This window comes from Rhinolophus sinicus, chromosome 15, assembly GCF_057876585.1.
Source record: "Rhinolophus sinicus isolate RSI-liver-muscle chromosome 15, RSI-T2T, whole genome shotgun sequence".
Classification (NCBI taxonomy): domain Eukaryota; kingdom Metazoa; phylum Chordata; class Mammalia; order Chiroptera; family Rhinolophidae; genus Rhinolophus; species Rhinolophus sinicus.
In genome coordinates this window covers 121902443-121919495 of record NC_142515.1, presented here as the reverse complement: position 1 = coordinate 121919495, position 17053 = coordinate 121902443, and the positions used below count along the sequence as shown (strand labels likewise).

General features: G+C 33.2%; 1 pseudogene; it reads right to left on the bottom strand.

Annotated features, from left to right (window-relative positions):
- Positions 1-6608: 6608 nt before the first annotated feature.
- Positions 6609-8763, bottom strand: LOC109459738 (targeting protein for Xklp2 pseudogene; annotated as a pseudogene).
- Between the last annotated feature and the right edge of the window lie 8290 nt (positions 8764-17053).

The window sequence follows — 17053 nt, the reverse complement described above, 5'->3', positions numbered from 1 at the left end:
CTGATACTTTTTTATTTATGGGACATGTAAAGTGATAAAATTAGTTATCAGGAATATCATTATATCAGAAATTAAGTCATGTTTATAAACTATAAACAATCAACTAATATTTTATGAAATGTATACAAATAGTATGAGGATATATTCTGAAAGTAATTTATAATCTAAAATTTCTGAGGTCTAAGGATGTTTAAATGGAAGACATACTCTCACATATTTTAATGGAAAAAATTAAGATAAATAGTGGTAACTCATTCCCATTTTTTTTCTTTTTTTCTCAAAATGTTGCTTTCAGTTTAAATGCAATATTTCAGTACTTTTGAAAATTATTGACCAAGACTATGTACATTTTCATTCAGTGTATACATAGAAGATGCTTTATATCATTTCATTTTCCTTTGCAATTTCAGAAATGTTTATACTGGTCTTCACTCCAAATAAGGATCATTTTGATTAAGTAACTGTTTGACATAATACTAGCAGTATATAAAGTTTACTCTTTCAAATATGTAATTTGTGCTTGCTGTAACTTAAACGACAAAAGGAGGGGCGGCTGGATGGCTCAGTTGGTTAGAGTGCGAGCTCTCAACAAAGTTGCCAGTTCAATTCCCGCATGGGATGGTGAGCTGTGCCCCCTGCAACTAAAGATTGAAAACGGCAACTGGACTTGGAGCTGAGCTGTGACCTCCTCAACTAGATTAAAGTACAACTACTTGGAGATGAGGGGCCCTGGAGAAACACACTATTCCCCAATATTTCCCAATAAAATTTATTTAAAAAAAAAGACAAAAGGAAAATACTTAACATTCTTTCAAAATAGATTAGCAGCAGATGTATAGATAGATAGATAGATAGATAGATAGATAGATAGATAGATAGATAGATAGACAGATAGACACATATATTACTACGGGATGGATGAATATATTATATCAGGTTGTTTTGCAATCTTGCTTTTATTAAAATCTGTTGACAATACAGAACATACATGCATGTCATTATTTCTGAAAACAACACTAACCCCAAGAACTCCATCAATACGCTCCAAGCACAAAGCCTATCTGCAGATATTGTTGGAAGTTTTTTTAAAAGAAAGTAAAATTAAGTAGGAAACAAAACATGCAGATGCCTTAAAACATTTCTGGTTTTGATACGTTCCTTGTGGAACTATTGTGATTTTCATATGAAAGAAGCTTTTATGATATGTGAATAATTTTTTTTTTAATGTGAATAATTTTTAAAGTGAAATATATTACTACACTATTTCAGACTCATAAAAAGGTAAGAAATGTTTCATAAATATTGAAAACAATTTATATTTTTAAAAGATGTATATGCAACAGTTTGGATAGTGACATTACAAATGAAATGAGATCATTTATAACTACATGCCTCATTATGCAGCTTAATTCTAATTTAATCCATGGTTATTGTGAGTTTTCTAATGTGTTGCATATAGGATTAAACCTTATACTATGCACCAGATGTAAAATAGCGTTTTTCCTCAATAAATCATAGCTTATATGCACATTTTATTTTCTGATTAATGGAGTACCAAAATTACTATGCATAATTTCTACATAATATCTGCAATTGCATTATTAAAATCTAACTTAATTCAATTCCATTTTATGGCTAAAATAAACTATAATATAGTTATGCCAATGGGACTAAATAAAACTACAGATATTACTTAAGGTGATTTTAGAAAGGGTAGAATTATATAGTCATATTAAAACAGCTATATTTATATTCCTATTGAAAACATATTTTTGTTTAAAAACAGAAGTGTATAAATGAATCAATAAATCAACTTTTCCATCAAAAATGGGATGCCCCATATAATTAGGTGTTAGCTGTTGATTTCAAAATGTTTTGCTTTCGAAATCCCACATTTCCCACAACATTTCTTTTTTTAAAGAGAAAATTATCATCCATTTCAATATTTAAATATCTACACTTGAAACGGATAATTTTCTTTTTAAAAACATATAACATATAAAATGAAGAATATTAACTTTGAATTACAATACATTATTGTAAGCAGTTAATTCTGATCTTAGATTATTATTATTATTTTAAATAGCAACTGCATAGGATACATTTTTAAATCAAAATAATTCACATCTATTTTTACAAATATACAACATATAAATGATACGTTACAACTAATGTGTCATGACAGTATAAATTTTGGAAAATACCTTTGTTTAAGTATGCTTTCTTATAAATTAATTTACATTTTGGAAAATTAGATAAATGTCAATTAAAATTAGTTAAATATATGAGAAAATTATTTAAAACCTTCTGATAGGTAACAAATAAAATTAAACTAAAGTGAGCTGGCAGATTAAAATTGTTTTTTTTCAGATTTTAACATTCTATGTTTTTGAGAATAATGAAATTAACAATCCCAATTATTTTATCATTGGTATTGACTACTTTCAGAAGGAGCTGTCAGATAACATTCTGAGTCCCATATTGATCTCTGTTTAGCAGTTGGCACTCTTGACCATTTTCTCTAATTTGAATTTTTTTTAATTAAGGTTTATTGGGGTGACAACAGTTAGTAAAGTTCCATAGGTTTCAGGTGTATAATTCTGCAATATATCATCTATATATCACACTGTGTGTTCACCACTCAAAATCAGTTCTCCTTCCATCACCATATATTCAAGCCAGTTTACCCTGATCTACCACCCAACATACCCCTTACCCTCTGGTAACCACTAAACTATTGTCCGTGTCTGAAAACATTTATCTGTAAAGATATATGTGCTCTGATGTTCACTGCAGCTCTATTTATGGCAGCCAAGACATGGAAACAACCAAAGTGTCCTTCAATAGATGATTGGATAAAGAAGATGTGGTATATATACACAATGGAATACTCTTCTGCCATAAGAAAAGATGAAATAATGACAGCATGGATGGGTCTTGAGATTACTATGCTAAGTGAAATAAATCAGACAGAAAAAGTCAAGAACCATACGATTTCATTGCTATGTGGGATATAAAACTGAAAACAACAAAGGAACAAGACAAAGAATCAAAAACTTGAAATTTTTAATTCCTTTGATTTCTATGATAACATTATTTCCTAGCTCACCTTCTCCCGTGACTCCTCCTTTTTTCATGTTTTATGGCTCTTCTTTTACTCAACCTTAAATGGTGTCTTTTATCATTCTACTTTCCTATTTTTTTTTTTTTTTGTAATTTTCTTTACTCCTTCTACCTGAGTCCCCTTAAGGAATCAAAGTTTACACCAAACCCTGGGACATACAACTTATAAATGAATACAGGCATAATCTTGCCTGATAATGAACACATAATTTTAAAAGTGTATACAGGACATGTAACATCCCCAAATTAACTCAAATTGGTTCTTCTCAAAACTTTTCCTCATTTTATATTACCCACCTTGATTAATAAAAACACCATTGGATTGGTTACCCAAGGCAGAAACCCACTATAAAAATTAATTATAAAATTGCTTCTTCAGTACCTATATTTGGTCACTTACTAATCCTGTTGTTTTGTTGTTTCTACTTCCTTAATGCCTTACCCATCTGCCCTGTTTATTTCTAGTACCACTATTTGTTTCAGATCATGCCATACGTCTGCCTCTAATAATACAAAACCAAATAAAATCACACAAAAAAATGGCTACAAAAAAATAATAATGCCTATTACACTGGCTGAAAATTGATTGAGTGTATCTTATAGCCCAGGCATGGTTCCAATTACTTTACATGAATTATCTCCATTCATCCACAAAATCACTTAGGAGTTAAGATTTTGTTATCTCCCTTTCACAGATGAGGAAACTGCAACCCTGAGTGATTAGGTATCGTTGCCATTGTCAGAAAACAAGTGGCAGAGCTGAGATAGGAAACCACAGTCTGGGATTCCAATCTTGAACTTGAACCTCTCTCTATATTAGCTCTTACTTAAAAAACCTAGTTTCTTTAATGTGAACATCTTTCATAGTTAACTGGTTACCTCTCTCTCCTATATTATCTGATAATACTCTCTTTTAGGGTTTCATCTTAGGTATTCCATCCCCTGAGTGTTTAATATTTTTTTGTTCTGTCTCCATGTATTTATATGTGTTGTTGCCTCTGAAACATTATACATTCTCTCCTCCCTCTCATATGCTTTTTGAACATTCTCCATTCAGTATCCTACTTAATCATTTCCTAGTTCATCTTTGAAAAACTAGAGTGTGGTTATCAAGTTTTTCTTTTGCTATCACTGTATCATAGCCCTTACAACAGTGGATTTACATCACTGCATACTTTTTTGATTCATATACTACGATGTGGCAAGGGAGATGCATTATTTATCTTTGTAATCTTGCATACAAGAAACATTCAATAACATTTACTAAATGAGTTCCAGGTTTCTCAATTATGATTATTTTCTTTAGCAATAGAATAGGAACTATTTTAGAATGTGAGTTCCTTAGAGTTACTGCATTTCTTATATTTTAATAACATAACAGTGTCAATTCCTGAGAGCAAATCTACCTAAGTAAAAGTTCAGAAGCAGTCACCTGATACAACAAATAGGAGAAATCCCTCTCCTTAATATTTAGCAGCCGAAAACTGTTTTTATCATAGCATAAATAAATATAAATAAATATTAAAAATAAACAGCTGAACAAAGATCATTTAGATATTGCGTTAAATTAATTTCAAAGTTCACAGCTTGAGTTTCAAGTCTGAGAGACTAAAGTAATTCATATAATTATTTCATTAATTTTGTAGTTTAAATGTGGTATTATACTTATCTATAAAATCAAATGAGTTTTTGCTTTGCTAATGTTTTGGTTATTAATTCCTGCATGGTAAACTATCCACAAACATTTTGAATTAAAGCAGCATTTATTTTACTATGTTTCATAATTTTATGGGTCAGGAAATGGAGCAGAGCTCAGCTGGATAAACCTGCTCCACGTAGCAAAATCTAGATTCACTCAGTGGTATTTAGCTGATGCATACCCTGGTCTGCAGGGTCAGAGACAAATCACCCCCCATGCCTGATGCCTTGATGGGAACAGCTGGATGGTAGGCTTAGCTGGAACTCTCTCTCTCTCAGTTTAATTTCAAGACCTCTCCATGTATTCCCTTCAGGGTATTCAGGCCCCATAAAGCCTCTCAGTGGTAAAAGAGTGAGTGTCCTAAGAGACCCAGGGAGAAACTGCAAGATTCTAATGACCTACTCTCAAAAGTATTAGAATGTCTTACCTACCACATTCAGTTGGTCAAGCAAGTCCGTACTGAAGCCCGGATTTAAGAGAAAGGAAAGAGTAAACTCTACTTCTTGATGGGGAAATGATGTACACGTTTAAGAAGAGAAAGAATTCATGGCAGACTTCTTGGAACTATAGTCAATTACTCACAGCAATAAAACTTTAAGAACCACAATCCAAATACTCTAAGATTCCACCAAAACTGTTACTGTAGAACACTATTTTAATGTGTTTTTTTTCTATTTAAATTCATGCACATTTTTACCAGCTTTTTAATATATTTCTATACATATTATATTCATCAGTTCTATTACTAGAAAATTTCACATAGAGTGGGTTGTAGTGGTTTTCTTCTAAAAAATATGCTTAAAATTTAACCCACATAAAATAAGTGAAATTCTATATATGCTCAATTTCTACCTGCAGCCAAACCTCATTCTTTATTATCTCTTCTATTCTCTATCTCTTTTGAATACAAATGGCTCAAGTTCCAGGGACAAAATGTTTAATTTTTTTTAATAAACAAATACAAGAAAATTTGATATTATATCTGGAACCACCAAAATAAATGTTAAGTTTTTCTTCTGTTCATCTACTAAGTCCAAAACTATTTTTAGTCACTAAGCATATGTTGAGAATGGGTATAACATCACTGGAGTAGCTTCCCAAAATTCCTCTTTCTGTATGCTTTTCAAATATATCATTTCCCATAGTGCTGGATTCCATTCACTACTAAATGTTGGTCTTACATTCTTCAATGTTGTCAACTATAGGTCCTAGAATTTCTTTTGATTGATATTATTTCAGAAAAACACTTGTTTGGTAGCAAGTTTACATAAGCTCATATAAAAAGATAGGAGCAGTTCTCTCCTTTTGTATTGTCTTCAAATGCCTGTATAATATTAAAAGTACTCATATATTCTTATATAGTATGTAGTACAGTTGATGGAATTCCTTATATTTCCCCCAGTATTGAACTATTTTTATTTTCTGATTAAAATATTTTTTTTATGAAAGGGAAGGAGAGAAGGGGCAGTAGAAATTGCACTGTGCTGATACAGACTTTAAATTCTAGCCAGAGTTAAGAAAGACCTATAGAAAACGTCAACTGAGTATTCAAAGGAAATAACCACAGGGAGTCTGAATGAGTCTCATTATTAGCCTCAATAAAGTAGATAAACCATTCTCAACAAAATTAGAGTCCACTCTGTAGGTATGCTCCGTCGGGCTTGGGTAGGTAAAAGCCTGGAAAAATGGTTTGTTTCCATGCCCTGGTGACAAAGAAAGAAGGCTCCTGCCTTGATGGAAAGTGTAGCCTCTTTTCCCAGGTGCTGACTGCAGCTGGCAGCTGAGTTTAGCAGTGGAATGGAGTGGAGAACTCGGGAGATACAATATAGTCAGAGGCTGTTCACTTGATTTGACCTCTCCACTCTAGTATTTGCCTGCTGGCTTTGCACTGTGCACCAGTTCTTGCCATAGCCTGGCCAGCTCCTTCTTCGGCTACTTTTCCCCCTGCGGCCCGGCCTCCTCCAACTGCTGGACTCTCTGGGCTTCCTCCTCAGCCATTTTCCTCTCCAGCTCTTGCCACTTCTTGGCTCTCTTCTCAGTGGCCAGCTGAAAAGTTTCCTGAACGAGAGAACCCGGCAGACCCTCAGCAACAGATGTTTATCACTTTCTTGAGAACAAAGGGCTCCTGGGAGATGACAGTGATTGGATGAGCCTTGAAGCAAATTGCTTCTTTCTGCTGTTTCAGTTCTTCCTCCAGCTGGTGCTTCTAAGTCTGTGCCTTCATATTTGTCAGTCTCCAGTCAGAAAGGTTCAATCTGGGTGCATCCTTCACCTTCTTCTCTGGCAGATTAATGGTGTCAAAATGAAGCAAAGCAAGGCCTTGAACTTCAGCGCGTCTTCTTTCTGCAGTTCTTTCATTTTCTTTCCCTTCCTTTGTCCTGAGAATCAAATAAGAAAGGGCATATTTCCATAGTTTTTGCCTCTGGGATGGGGGATGGGGGTTTTAAAAGGCACCCCAAAATGTGGCACAGGTTGAGGTCTTATCACTACCGGCTCCTCTTCCTCATCGTTGGTGAGCATTTAGACTCTGTTCTTCAATGCCAAGGCTGGTGACTTGGGGACAGTGATTGGAAGGACCTTCACAACATCTTCCAAGATCTTAGTCAGGCAAGGTCGGGAATGAAATTCAAAGTGTGCATCCTGTGATTTTTTTCTTTGGCTCACGCTCCTGGATTCTTTTCTCAATTTCCAAGTCAAAGCCAGTAGACGGAGCAGGTGCCTTCACAGGGAATTTCTAGGGCAAAATGGGCCCACCTTCAAGAATCTGGGATCAAGTTCCTGTGCTTTTAATTCGTATGGTTGCAGTTTCTCGAGCTCCTCAGCCTCTGGATCCACTGCTCTTTGCAGGACCCAGGCACTGTTTAATTTGCAGAACAGGAATCTGTGGGTCTCTGGAAATCTTGGCCACAGCAGATTCAGAGGGTAACAGGATAATATTCTTCTTGTTCCTTAAGTGATATCTGTTAGGGGTTCCTTTACAGAAGCTGTGCAAAGGGCACATATGGACAAGTGGTTTCGTCAAGTGTGTTTTCTTTCCTTGGGACAGGTTGAAAGGCTTTCCAACGGTGCATCTCTTAGTTTCTTGGGAAGGGGATGGAGGATGCTTCCGCAGTTCATATCTAATGTTCACTTCCTTATACTCCTCCTGTTTCTTAGGATGTTGTTTGATTTGCTCCTCAGTATAGAAGTGGAGGTCAACTGATTTGGTTACCTGGCACATTGATTTCTTCACAGGTTGCCTGCTCCTGTAGAACCAAGTTTCTTGAATTCCTCATTCTTTTCCTGCATCTCCATCACCTCCAGCTGCATTATCATGCTCTTCTTCAATACTGTTCCTCAGTTCTCTCTAGAATCTGCCTTACAGTTGGTACACAAGGCACAGTCTGTTTGCCCTTGGCTTTCTCTGGGGAAGACTCATTCTTTTCAGATGTATTTCTTTTTAGCAACTTTCATTATTTTGGAAGGTGGAATTTCATTGTTGATTACATGAGTAACATGTCTCTTGGCTTTCATTTTTACATGTTGTTTTTTTTTGTTCTGTTTTGTTTTGTTTTCCCCTTTCTTTGACAAATCCTTCCAAGCACAGAGTCTACTAGATCTTCTCTGGGGCTGGGCTGCAGTATTTCTGGATGTCGTTCCCTTGACTTCCAGGTAAGAACATGCATTTGATGGAATGCACTGTGGCACCTGATTTTCTTTTTCTGCCTCTTTGGAATAAGTGTTGTCAACTGGGCTCAAAGTGTGAAGGTCAGAAGTCCTCAACGGAGTTTGTCCTGAAAAAGCCCTTCTGTCCCATTCTTCCCAGAAAACTTATTCTCTAAATTGCCCTTCTCTTCAAACCAGGAATCTGTGTTTTGGGTATCTCCCTCATCATTCAACAATGTAAAATTGATGAAATACATGGGAGCATGATAGGAATAAGAGGATTTAACTTGTGACATTGTTCCCAGAGAGCGGTTTTTCCCAGTATTCTTGTCACTTTTCTCAACAGGTCATCTTCTGTGGTTTAATCTGCCAGGCCAATCAAAGTTGCAATACACTCTTTTGCCTCTCTTCTGAAAGCCTGAAGTCTAGCAAGGGCTTCTTATCAAGATTTCCGTCTCAGCTAGAACCCTGATGCCCACAGTGAACCACTGTAGGATTCGTTCAGTACCATTGAAAATTTGAATCTCTGGTGGAATCTAGATGATTATTTTGTTGTTAATTTTAAAATTATGATAATTTGTAATTTCCTGTCATGCAATACCATCGTAGTTTCAGGTAATAATTGTAATTCTTAACTATTGATCCATTTATTATGATTTTTTTTTTAGGCTTTTTATATCTTCCAGTTTCCATCTCAATAACACACATTTTTAAATTATCATATATATATATATATATTTAAAAGTACAGAATTAAAGTATTTCAAAGGATTATATTTTTGTTGTTAAAGTGCTCGTATATGAATGAGAGGAAATTACAAATAATCATAATTTAAAAAACAACAACAAAATAATCAGGTAAGTTCTAATCACCCAGTTAAATAAAACAATCATTGCCCAAATGTTGAAAGCTACCTTCTGCTCTTCCTTATTCACATGTTCTTAGTACATATGTATATAACCATATAAAATCCCATTGTTTAGTTTTTCTTATTTTCAGACATTATATAAATGGAATTACACAGTTTGTGTCTTGTTGCAGAAAGATATCTCTATGCTAAAGTCATACAGATATTCTTAAATGCATTTTTTTCTGAAAGATTTAAAATATATTTCACATTTAACACATTCATATACCTGGATATAAACTTTTATTGTGAAGCAGGAGTCAATTTCCATTGTTTTTGAATATGGATAAATAGTGGCCTCAATACATAACATATGCAATTTTCAAATCTTTCCCCACTAATGTTGGCATTGTTATATATCAAGTTTCCATAGCAAGGTGCTCTGCTCATATCCATTATTCTATTTGTCTATCTCTGCCATAACACTTTCTACATTACAGTAGTTTTATATTTTATACTGATATCTAGAACAGCAAGTCCTTATACCTGGTTCTTCTTCAAGAGTACTTTGACTATTGTACTTTCAGCAAATTTGATATATTTACAATATTTCCATAGGCATACTTTGGCTTTTCTAAATAATAATATTTTTTTAATTATCTTAATGTAATCATACTTTCTCAAGTACATTGCTGAGCAATATTTTAATTCAAACTTGTTTGTTTTATTTACTCCCCACAGTTAGACACACTTTTTATTGTTTTCTGCAGTTTTGTTTTTGTTTTCAATTTGCTAGGTTTTTACAGATTGATTTTTCTCACCATTTACTTGTATATCTCAGAACTTCTTAAATTATCTCTATGTTTTTGAAGTATATCTTAGTGGTTAACATAGTGAGATTTTATTATTAGAACATTCTCTGTATTTTTGACCTGTTTTTAAATTATGAATTACCAGAAATAAAATTCTCTTTTACACAGCACATTGAAAATAATTCACCGCCTTGTGTGTTTCAATGACAGGGCTCAGCTGACTGCCATGAGTTAAACTGATCCTTCTTTGTAAATCTGCCCTTTCTATCTGGCTGCTTTTAAAATACTTTTTCTCTTTTGTGTTTGGCAATTTTTTCTATCGTTGGTGAAGTTACACCTTTCTCAGTGGTATACTGGTAAACTAACTCTCCAGAAAAAAACTCCTGACTTGTAATGTTTGCTGATTTCTATTGTGTAAATATTTTCACTAGGGCCAATGGTGTTTCAAAGACTGGCTGGCAGATTCCTGAGTGTTTAACAGATGATTCTTGTGAGATAGTATGTACTGGCTCCAGCACATCCTGCCTTTCTTTGGTATAACCTGTACTGGGAAAATGTACTTACTGAATATAAAGCTTCACGAGTTCCTTCAATTTTGGAAAACCCTCAATATCTCTTTGAATTTTTATCCCTGCCCCACACTGACACCTTCTCCTTCTATCCTCCATATCTCCCACGTGCTTCCCTTTTAATGAATCTTGTTTTTCTCTCTATACTGTATTCTGAGTAATATATTTAGTTAGATCTATCTTTCCGTTAAATAAATGTATTCTCAGCTATAATCTGCTGAATAGCCCATCCATTCAACATAAAATAAGTTATACTATTTATTTTATGTTGCTATTTATTTTATGTTGAATTTAAAGATTAATTCTTTTTACAAACATACTTCCACATTTTCATATTCCTATATTTTGTATTTACATTTATTTATGTTTTCAATTTTTTGTTATTGGTCTGTTGAGATTTGCTATTTCTTCTTGATTCAGTACTGATTTTTTTGTGTGTGTTTTTAGGAATTTTTCCATGCATTATATATTATTGAATTTGTTGGCATACACTTGTTTGTAAAATTATCTTATTATTCCTTTTATTTCTGTAAGGTCAATATTTTTGTCTCAAGTTTATTTCCAATTTTAGTTATTAGTTTCTTCAATTTTTTTTTTTCTCTTAGTTTAACTAAGTAACTAACAGAAATCATCCCTGAGGAAGCCCAGGCATTAGACTCACTCGTAAAATGTTTTAACTGTCCTAAACATTCTTAAAGAGCTATAGTAAATCATGGAAAAACAGCTAACTAAAACTAGAAAAAAAATAAAATATTAATACAAGAGATAAATTATAGTAAGACAACCAAATATATGCTATGAGCAGAAAATTACCATAGCAAACATATAAAAAATAACTAGAAGGAATCAACAGCAGATTTGAGCAGGCACAAGAAAAAGTCAGCAAAACTAAAAATAGGACAAGTACTCACTATGAGGAACAAAAAAAAAAAAAAAAAAGAATAAAGAAAAATAGAACCCAAGGGCACTATGGGATACCATTAAATAAACCAATATGCATACAGTCAACACAGGCATTATGGGAAATAGAATATTTTTTAAAAATCTATAATCTTCTGATAAAATAAAATAATGTACAATTTTTCTATTGTACAGATTAACTCAAATATTCATAATCAAACAACCTGTAAAATTATTTAATATTTATTTATTTGTTTAAAATACTCAATGAAAATAAGTTTCTGAGGCAAAAAATCTAATATAATTAACATTACATGACAAGACCTGTGTATGTGATTAAGTTAGTATTAATAAATTTTAATGGTAAGAAACACATTTGACATTTAACAGAAGTGACTATGCTATTTATATCAATTAACACACTTATCAAATGCCAATTAGCAGTTTAAGGTTTAATTACTTTGAAATCAATTTGCCATGGATTACTACATGAATCTTAACATTGCAAAAATATTTGCAATTACAAGGCAAGTATGCAATTTAGTCAAATAATATTTTGTTTATAGTATGTGTGAAATAACCAATAGTAAAATAATTTTATGACTATATGTAAATTAGTTGCAAAAGTTGTTTTTAAATAAAATGTATTACACAGTGATCAAATTTCATGTCTGTTTTAAAGAATATCTCATCTTTGATAAATAATATTTCAGAACATTTTAACTATTCGTTGTTATATATTTTTATTATTCTAATATTTCTAAGAACACTTAGAACAGCAATAAAAATAATAATAAGAAGAAGATGGAGCCATAAGGAAAGTTCACTTAGCAATCAATTAATGAGAAAGAGGACATAACTTTGGATTTAACTTGTAACCATTTTATTGTTTTCCTTATAGCCAGGGAAATAGCTACTCAGTATTGAGATAGGCATTGCATTGAAACTATTTCCACTACAGGAAGTGATAAAAAAAAAAAAAAAAAAAAACACTCAAATTGTCTTAGATTAAAAACCCTATCTATTGTCTTACGTAAAATATAATGGTGTCCTCATTCACAAAACTACAGAGTCAAGAGATTAGGAGTCTCTCTCTCTCTCTCTCTCTCTGTGTCTCTTTCTCTCTCTTCCTCTCTCATCTCTTTCATAAGGTTGACATCACTCCTAGGCAGGCTCTCAACCTGAGAGCTGTTCTCTGACTGAGGCCTATATTCTCCTGACAGTTAAAAAACATGCATTTCCTTCCCAGCCTATTAATTAAAATTCTTCAAGTTGTGTTTCATTAATGTGGATTATGTTATACACCCATTTGTGAACAAATAATTATAGCCAGTGAATAAAATATTCTTACTTATGAGGGCTAAGTCACATGTCCAGCCCCAGTATGCCCTGAAAAACCTTGAAATAAAAAAAACAAAACAAAACATAAAACCAAAGAAAAAACAAAAAAGAAAAGGGCAGAAAGCAAACACACACAAAAATCACCTCACTGACCATGAGACAAAATTATTGATTTACCTCTGTATTATGCCTTTTGTCTCATATAGTAATCAGTTTATAACTCACACTGTAAATAACAATGCTAATTGAGAAGTGTGTTCAAGAATATTCTAAATATTTTACCAGAATAAGGAAAATATTCTGGGCAAGCAAAAACCACCAATGTCCACTACAAGAACAGGTCTCACCTAGCCATTTCTAAAGCCATAATCCAGGAAAAAGAAAAATCAGTTCCAAATTGAAACAATACTAGAGAAATACCCTGTGGACTAATAAGACACAGTTGTAAGCTGAAAACACTACAAGGCCTGACAGTTTGTGACTGTGTCATAAAAGTTCTAGGAAAAAAGCATACATGTATTATATACTTTAGTTTTTCTTATAGTAGAGAAATAGGTTTATAGAAACTCAACTATTACAAGGAAATAAAGTGAACCAAAGAGTACCTATTAATGAGGAATAGTTTAGTAAAATGTATGGATAGTTGACAGGATATGGCTCATGAATAAAATGGAGTGCACTAGATGCTTTCAGCCAATATATAATCCTCAAAATGTGTTGCGTTTAAAGCAAGGTAAAAAAGATGTACTATTTGACATAATTTTCATTTAAAAAAGCATAAGAATACTGTATAATTTGTAGTTATGTAACTTGCTATAGGATTTGTTGCCTCTTGGAGGAAAATAAATGAGGAGACTAGCACTAAGGGAAGTGATCAGATAACTGCATCATGTTTACGATTCCAGATTTTTTTTGTTTAGAATGACAACTATACATTATTAAATTAATTTTAATATTTACTTGAAGATTATAAATGGAACATAGGAAGACTGTCTAGATAAGGAGAAAGTGAAGTACAGAACCTTAGGGGAATTTCGAGTATATAAAGTGAAAGCTGGGAGAGAGCACAGAGTAGGTACCAGAAGTCACTGAGGATTAGAGGAACAAGAAGAACCACATGTCTGTGGGTGCAAGAATTAAGGTTCAGGAAAGTAGTCAACAGTGACATATGGTTTCAGGAATGAAGTCTGTGAAAACTGAAGATCCAGGACACCAAGGCAAAATGGTGGAATAACAACGGCAAGTCAGGTTGCAGGCATTTTAAATATCAGGTGGGAAATGAATTAGTAGAGTCAGTAAAAGCACTCTGATTGTTATAATAGTAAGACTGTTTTGTCTATATAGTCCTTCATATGCCACTCATTAGCCCTTGGCTTATATATGTATATTTAATCTTCACAAAAACATTAAGAGGTTGGTATTATTACTATGTTATTATCACTTTTTTTAGATATGAGGAAACAAAGGTACAGTGAGATTAAGGCACTTTCCTCAGGCCACAGAGCTAGTTAGTGCTGGTGCGGGATGAAAAGTACAAAGTCAATATTTTTATCACCATGTTACACTGAAACATAGCTAGGTCAAATGTCCATTTAGATAAGGAGAGATTGAGTCCTTAATTGGAGTTGGAGGGAAGCAAGTTTCAATTACAGACCGAAATAAATTTTGTTTTTATTTATTTCATTTGTTTCTGTGAGGGGGGGATTTATTTTTGGTCATGGTAGATTAAAGAAATGATTCAAAAGAGAAAAAAGATAGAAAATTCAGAACTATTGAGTAAAATCTAAATATAGGATAGGAAATGGTATCAGGGTATAAGTGGGGCAATTAGCTTTGTAGAAGAAGAGGAGTGAATCTGGACATAAGACAAAGAAATAGTAAGAGATGAATGAAATCACAAGCTCCAAGAGGAGAAACTGAAGGTGTTCCCAAGAGATGTCTCCCAGCTTTCCACAAAATGGAGAATGACTTTATCTGCAGAGAGAGTGTGTGTGTGTGTGTGTGGGGGGGGGGGGGGCAGGTTGAGGAGAATGGTTCATGTTTAAAGTTTGAAAAATACTTGGGGAGCCAATTAAACATCATTGTCATTTGTTAACAACAAAAGCTCTGGATTGAATAGCATGGACGTGTAATGGGATCAACCAGCTTGGTTTTGTTATTTTTGCTAGGATTCATCCAGGTTACTACAGTGTTGATCATTTAAGAATACTCAGTGAGAGAGAGAGAGAAAGAGAGAGAGAGAGAGAGAGAGAGAGAGAGAGAGAGAGAGAGAGAGAGAAAGAGAGAGACAGAGAGACAGAGAGAGAGAGGAGAGAATGTATTAAACAAGGAGGATGCTATAATTTCAGTAATTTGTAGGTTTTTATGCAAATTATATTATTTTCATCTTATATGGTATTTCTTCATTTACTCCATTATTCAGTCTCTACATTCTGCCATATTATTATTTAAACTAAAGACATCTTAGTTTCTTAATGTTCAGTAATATATTTTAACAAGATGGAATTAAAAATTAACCTTACAGAATAAAGCAGTTGGAATTTTAGCTTTATAATAGTGTGTTTGGATATAGTGAGGAAATTTACATTTTAATATAACATTTTTGTGGAAATATTAAAGGGAAAAGGGATATTTTAAAAAGGATTTTTTCTTTAGAAATTTCTCTTAAAAATTAATTATATTGAAAGTCAAAAAATGATTTTTTTAATAATGCTATATTGAAAGAAAAGTTTTCAGGAAAACTTTATGTAATCATAAAGCAAAATTACATCTAAGAAATTGAAAATATTGAGTATGATAGTTCAAAATGAAGGTACTTATCATTAATTAAGGTTTATTATAACTTTAAAAATGTGTATCACAAAATAAAACATAGGATATCAGATTAAAAATTACAAGGATAGCCTTAATTTCATCACATAAATTTCTTATTGTCCATCATATACAGAGTTTATCGAAAATGGCCAGCAGCATAAAATGTTGATATAGGAACTGATGCATAATCTTTTAAATGAAATACTTGCCAAATTGTGGAAAGAGAAAGCTTAAAAGTAAACAAAGACTTAAGCACTGTGTCTGAAGAAATAATATTAAATATGTAAGCATTTATATTTTCCAGCCCCTGAAGAAAATATTTGACTCTGAATTTTATGTCCAGATGATATGCTTGCCAATGCATTTCTGTCTACCTCCATGGCAGAGAATATATGCTAATCTTTAGCATCGAATGAAGTTAAATTTATCAACAAGCTATACACACTCACACACATATATTTAGATGCACAGACATATATAATAAATATTTATATGATGTGTACACACACTATTTCCTGACTGCCTTCAGGCCACTACTCGATTACCTTTAAGAAGTAGGTAAGCCAAAATGTGACTATTCCAGTAGATATGCCTCTCGAGCCGTCTCCTGCTGATACTGCATGCACTTGATGTTTTGTTTATTCGGTTATTTATTCTCTAGCAATTGCTCTCATTTTAAAACAAGATGCTAGGTGCTGGAAATCCAACCCTGAGTAAAAATAGAGATGCTTCTCTTGAAAAGTATAGAGCCTGTGATAAAATAACCTCAGCCAGCAATTAGGAAATGGCAGGCATTTTGGTAAATGCATTGCATTCAGTAATTCAGGCAACATCATAACAAGTCTCTGAGTTGTTCACTACTATCACCGTCATTTTGCAGTTGAGGTAAAATAAGTTCAGTAACTTGCTCCCTTTCACAGAGCCAGGAAGTAGCAGAAAGGGAAACTGGGCTGAGAAAGGGCAGATTCTCGAAGGTCCTATGCATAACACAATGTTCACCAATTTTTAAATGTCTTCCTTTTGCCCAGAGTGACCTCTTTCCTTTCATTTTTGGCACAAGCATTCTCATCCTTCATATGATAGTCTCATGAGTAGTATAGTAAATATAGTAAAATGAGTGAAATAAATTTGTTTCTTTCAATGTTATATCTGCCTATAACCATGAGATGAACTATCTGGTTCTAGGCACTGTCTCAGGCTCCCTGTAAGATTGCATTTCCTTTTTGTCCCAAGCCCTCTTATTATTTGTGCCAAAGCACATAGGCTTTCAATACACAGGTCTCCAAACTTCTTTAAACATGTT